Here is a 6,407-nt window from a genome sequence, read left to right as displayed (position 1 = left end):
TTCTCTTTCTATTCTGGTTAGAGCCAGTTTACGCTGTTCTGTGAAGGGAGTAGTACACAGCGTTGTACGAGATCTTCAGTTTCTTGGCAATTTCTCGCATGGAATAGCCTTCATTTCTCAGAACAAGAATAGACTGATGAGTTTCAGAAGAAAGTTATTTGTTTCTGGCCATTTTGAGCCTGTAATCGAACCCACAATTGCTGATGCTCCATATATTCAACTAGTCTCAAGAAGGCCAGTTTTATTGCTTCTTTAATCAGCACAACAGTTTTCAGCTGAGCTAACATAATTGCAAAAGGGTTTTCTAATGATCTATTAGCCTTTTAAAATGATAAACTTGGATTAGCAAACACAATGTGCCATTGGAACACAGGACGGATGGTTGCTGATAAATGGGCCTCTGTACGCCTATGTAGATATTCCATTAAAAATCAGCCGTTTCCAGCTACAATAGCCATTTACAACATGAACAATGTCTACACTGTATTTCTGATCAATTTGATGTTATTTTAATGGACAAAAAAAATGCTTTTCTTTCGAAAAACAAGGACATTTCTAAGTGACCCCAAACTTTTGAACGGTGATGTATATATATATATACAGCTGTGGAAAAAATTAAGAGGCCACTTTAAATGTTTCTTAAATCAGCATCTCTACATGTATGACAGCCATTCCATTCCAGTGTCTGTTTAATTCCAACACAGGCACACCTCATTCTACTGAATTAGGTACTGATTAGGTGATCACCTGAACCAAATCTTATTTAACGAGGAAAAGTATAAAAACCACTGCTGTGGTCATCACTATCCTCTTGCAATAGGACCAGCTGGATGGCAAAAACAGTGCTAATAGTACCTCAAAAGTAATATTAATCAAAAAGTAACTATTGACCATGCCAAAAGAGTTTTGAGTGAGGAAAAGAAGGGTTCAATTCTGGCTTTACTGGCAGAGGGATACAGTGAGCGTCAGGTTGCTTCCATCCTTAAGATTTCAAAGACGGCAGTTCATAAGAACAAGGTCAAGCAGCAGACATTGGGGACAACAAAGCTACAGACCGTCAGAGGGCGAAAATGACTCTCTACTGACCGGGATGACCGCCAACTCATTTGAATGTCACTCAACAACCGTAGGTTGACATCAAGTGACCTACAAAAAGAATGGCAAACGGCAGCTGGGGTGAAGAACACGGCGAGGACGGTTTGAAACAGGCTCCTAGGGGCAGGGCTGAAGTCGTGCAAAGCTAGAAAAAAGCCCTTCATCAATGATAAGCAAAGAAGAGCCAGGCTGAGGTTTGCAAAAGACCATAAGGATTGGACCGTAGAGGAGTTGAGTAAGGTAATCTTCTCTGATGAGTCCAATTTTCAGCTTTGCCCAACACCTGGTCGTCTAATGGTTAGATGGAGACCTGGAGAGGCCTACAAGCCACAGTGTCTCGCACCCACTGTGAAATCTGGTGGAGGATCTGTGATGATCTGGGGGTGCTTCAGCAAGGCTGGAATCGGGCAGATTTGTCTTTGTGAAGGACGCATGAATCAAGCCATGTACAAGGTTGTCCTGGAAGAAAACTTGCTTCCTTTTGCTCTGACATTGTTCCCCAACTCTGAGGATTGGGTTTTCCAGCAGGACACTGCGCCATGCCACACAGCCAGGTCAATCAAGGTGTGGCTGGAGGACCACCAGATCAAGACCTTGTCATGGCCAGCCCAATCTCCAGACCTGAACCCCATTGAAAATTTCTGGAATGTAATCAAGAGGAAGATGGATGGTCACAAGCCATCAAACAATGCCGAGCTGCTTGAATTTTTGCGCCAGGAGTGGCATCAAGTCACCCAACATCAATGTGAAAGACTGGTGGAGAGCATGCCAAGACGCATGAAAGCTGTGATTGGTTGCCATGTTCTCAGAATATATTAATGTTCTAGACATGTTTCAACAGAACATTGCAAGAACATTCATGTGTCCAGTTTTCTGAGGGTTAGGAGAATATTCCATAAAACATTTTTTAAATCATTACACATCACGACTTGTTACTGTTGCCAGGCCAATCAAGGCCCTGATTGGTGAACCACTGATCCATTCATAGCTCATTGTCAAGGATACTCACACACAGTGCTTTTAATAGACAGTGTTTTCAACTTACATATTTGACACACAATAACATTTTGAACATTGATTTATAAAGTAATTATTATTCAACAGTCCTCACCTGGGATTTGAACTACCAACCTCTTGGGACACGATACGCCAATCTTCCTTCTACACCACAATGTCTGTGTCATGTATCAGTTATTCTGACTATTATCATCATTGATTTGATTGACTTATTTCAGCAATTTAAGCGCTTTCAGTATAGTTGTATTATGTTGGTAGGCCTTGTTAACCTGTTAAAATCATACTCCTTTAATCACTATGATCAATAGAAGTTTGTCTTGAGTGTACTTTTAACAGAGATTTACTTCAAAGTGAATATACCCTATTGCTTACGGCCTTACACCTATCAAGTTGTTTCAGATCTACACAAGTGCCTAGGGAGGAGGGGTTAGGGTTTCTTCTGGACAGGGCCTAACTATACTGGCTCAATAAGCCTATGTCCTAGATATATCCTTTATTAGGACAGTGGTTAGGGCGTTCGTCATTGGTGTTGCTGGCCAGTGTTTGAGACCCGCTATGGGAATCACCCTACTCTAACATTCTTAGCAAAATGTGTTAATGTCATTATTTGGCAACAGTTACAACACATCGATCTGCTCTAATTAAATTTGTTTCTCAATAGCTAGGTTTCCATCCAATTGACAACAGATTTTCATGCGCATATTCGAAAATATGCATAATTAAAATATGCGCATTTTCCAACCAGTGGTGTGTTTCTACCAAACTGACTTGTTGAGGATAAAAATCAGTGTGTGTATGTGTTTCCATCGCATTTTCAACTCTACTGACAGCTTTGTCACAAAAACTGTTGCATTAAATAGCAAATGTGCCTACTCTGGTCTTGGCATGTACGCTCTACCCAACAGCTCGCAGATACAGTGTGTGGGTAGGCTAGTCTACCTGCTGAGATTATTATTATGGATTATTGTCAAAAAGGCAGTCAAGCGTCGATCATCACGTCACCAGAATCAGACCCTCGATATTTATTGGAAAGGAGCATCAAGCTCATCACCTTGCACTTACACCACCCTGTGAAGTTCATCATAACTTATTTCATCTGTAGCCTAATAAACTGCATGGTTTCCTGAGTCATAGTGGGAGGACCACACAACATATCATCGCGTGACTCCAAGTTTACTTCCATATGATGGTTATAATATAAATATTTGCGCATAAAGTTGTTTCCACCGCCATTTCTCGCATAATTCATTTTACTGACACAAAAAGATCCACCCTTGTCTAGCGTATTTTGTTTTGTCGACATTTGGAAAGTTTATTGACAAATCTTTCCATCAGGCCTGTCATGACATTTTTTATCCAACATGTACTTTACTGGCATAAAAAGGTTGAATGGAAACCTGGTTATTGAAAGATGGGAATCCTTGTGGTTTTCCCCTTGTGCACGAATTCTGACCACATTTATTCTATATAGCTGAGCATCTCAAAGAGAACTCTATTGTATTTTAGAAATCTACACCGGATATACAATGTAGAACAAACGTGTCATTGATAAACTCATTTTAATTAGATCAGATAAGTGTGTTGTAACTGTTGCCAAATAATAACATTAACATACTGTGTATTGCTAAGAATGTGAGAGTTGGGTGACTGACTCCCCTAGCGGACGGAGTCTGGAACCCAGTCTACCAGCGCCAATGACCAACATCCTAACCACATGTACTTATTGAGCCAGTATAGTTAGGCCCTGTCCAGAAGAAACCCTAACCCCTCCTCCCTGGGCACTTTTGTCGATTAAACAACTTGATTAAACAATAGGGTGAATGCACTTTGAAGTAAATCTCAGCTCTGTTAAAAGTACACTCAATATATATTTTTTTATTGATCATAGTGATTCAGGAACATCATTAAAACAGGTTAACATGCCCCACCAACATTAGACAACTACAGAAAGCCCTTAAATTGCTGAAATAAGTCAATCAAATCAATGATGAAAATAGTCAAATTAATCGATACCTGACACAGACATGGTTGTGAAGCTGGAAGATGGGAGTACCGTGAACCAAGATGTTCTAATCTCAGCAGGAAGATGGGAGAACCGTGAACCAAGATGTTCTAATCTCAGCAGGAAGATGGGAGAACCGTGAACCAAGATGTTCTAATCTCAGCAGGAAGATGGGAGAACCGTGAACCAAGATGTTCTAATCTCAGCAGGAAGATGGGAGAACCGTGAACCAAGATGTTCTAATCTCAGCAGGAAGATGGGAGAACCGTGAACCAAGATGTTCTAATCTCAGCAGGAAGATGGGAGAACCGTGAACCAAGAGGTTCTAATCTCAGCATAATTTTTGGTAGGATACGTTTTTTGGGGGGGACCATCAGGCGATGTCCTGACAACTATTACACAGAAATGTTCCCATGAAGCGTGTCTAGAACATTCTGAGAACTTGGCAACCATGTTCTGTGTATGTTTAGTGTGACGTCGATGGAATATTCTCCTAACCAACAGAAAGCTGGACACATGAATGTTCTTGCAAAGTTACCATGAAACGTGTCTAGAACATTAATATCTTATGTGGAAGCTAGAGACAGACAGTGTGTTAGTGCTCAGTAACCCTAACCCTAACTCCTGTTATGTGGAAGCTAGAGACAGACAGTGTCTTAGTGCTCAGTAACCCTAACCCTAACTCCTGTTATGTGGAAGCTAGAGACAGACAGTGTCTTAGTGCTCAGTAACCCTAACCCTAACTCCTGTTATGTGGAAGCTAGAGACAGACAGTGTCTTAGTGCTCAGTAACCCTAACCCTAACTCCTGTTATGTGGAAGCTAGAGACAGACAGTGTCTTAGTGCTCAGTAACCCTAACCCTAACTCCTGTTATGTGGAAGCTAGAGACAGACAGTGTCTTAGTGCTCAGTAACCCTAACCCTAACTCCTGTTATGTGGAAGCTAGAGACAGACAGTGTGTTAGTGCTCAGTAACCCTAACCCTAACTCCTGTTATGTGGAAGCTAGAGACAGACAGTGTCTTAGTGCTCAGTAACCCTAACCCTAACTCCTGTTATGTGGAAGCTAGAGACAGACAGTGTCTTAGTGCTCAGTAACCCTAACCCTAACTCCTGTTATGTGGAAGCTAGAGACAGACAGTGTGTTAGTGCTCAGTAACCCTAACCCTAACTCCTGTTATGTGGAAGCTAGAGACAGACAGTGTCTTAGTGCTCAGTAACCCTAACCCTAACTCCTGTTATGTGGAAGCTAGAGACAGACAGTGTCTTAGTGCTCAGTAACCCTAACCCTAACTCCTGTTATGTGGAAGCTAGAGACAGACAGTGTGTTAGTGCTCAGTAACCCTAACCCTAACTCCTGTTATGTGGAAGCTAGAGACAGACAGTGTCTTAGTGCTCAGTAACCCTAACCCTAACTCCTGTTATGTGGAAGCTAGAGACAGACAGTGTGTTAGTGCTCAGTAACCCTAACCCTAACTCCTGTTATGTGGAAGCAAGAGACAGACAGTGTCTTAGTGCTCAGTAACCCTAACCCTAACTCCTGTTATGTGGAAGCTAGAGACAGACAGTGTCTTAGTGCTCAGTAACCCTAACCCTAACTCCTGTTATGTGGAAGCTAGAGACAGACAGTGTCTTAGTGCTCAGTAACCCTAACCCTAACTCCTGTTATGTGGAAGCTAGAGACAGACAGTGTCTTAGTGCTCAGTAACCCTAACCCTAACTCCTGTTATGTGGAAGCTAGAGACAGACAGTGTCTTAGTGCTCAGTAACCCTAACCCTAACTCCTGTTATGTGGAAGCTAGAGACAGACAGTGTTTTAGTGCTCAGTAACCCTAACCCTAACTCCTGTTATGTGGAAGCTAGAGACAGACAGTGTCTTAGTGCTCAGTAACCCTAACCCTAACTCCTGTTATGTGGAAGCTAGAGACAGACAGTGTCTTAGTGCTCAGTAACCCTAACCCTAACTCCTGTTATGTGGAAGCTAGAGACAGACAGTGTCTTAGTGCTCAGTAACCCTAACCCTAACTCCTGTTATGTGGAAGCTAGAGACAGACAGTGTCTTAGTGCTCAGTAACCCTAACCCTAACTCCTGTTATGTGGAAGCTAGAGACAGACAGTGTGTTAGTGCTCAGTAACCCTAACCCTAACTCCTGTTATGTGAAAGCTAGAGACAGACAGTGTCTTAGTGCTCAGTAACCCTAACCCTAACTCCTGTTATGTGGAAGCTAGAGACAGACAGTGTCTTAGTGCTCAGTAACCCTAACCCTAACTCCTGTTATGTGGAAGCTAGAGAC

The sequence above is a fragment of the Coregonus lavaretus genome (assembly GCF_964263955.1).
Source record: "Coregonus lavaretus genome assembly, contig: HAP1_SCAFFOLD_2556, whole genome shotgun sequence".
NCBI classification, from domain to species: domain Eukaryota; kingdom Metazoa; phylum Chordata; class Actinopteri; order Salmoniformes; family Salmonidae; genus Coregonus; species Coregonus lavaretus.
This window is presented reverse-complemented; position numbering follows the sequence as displayed.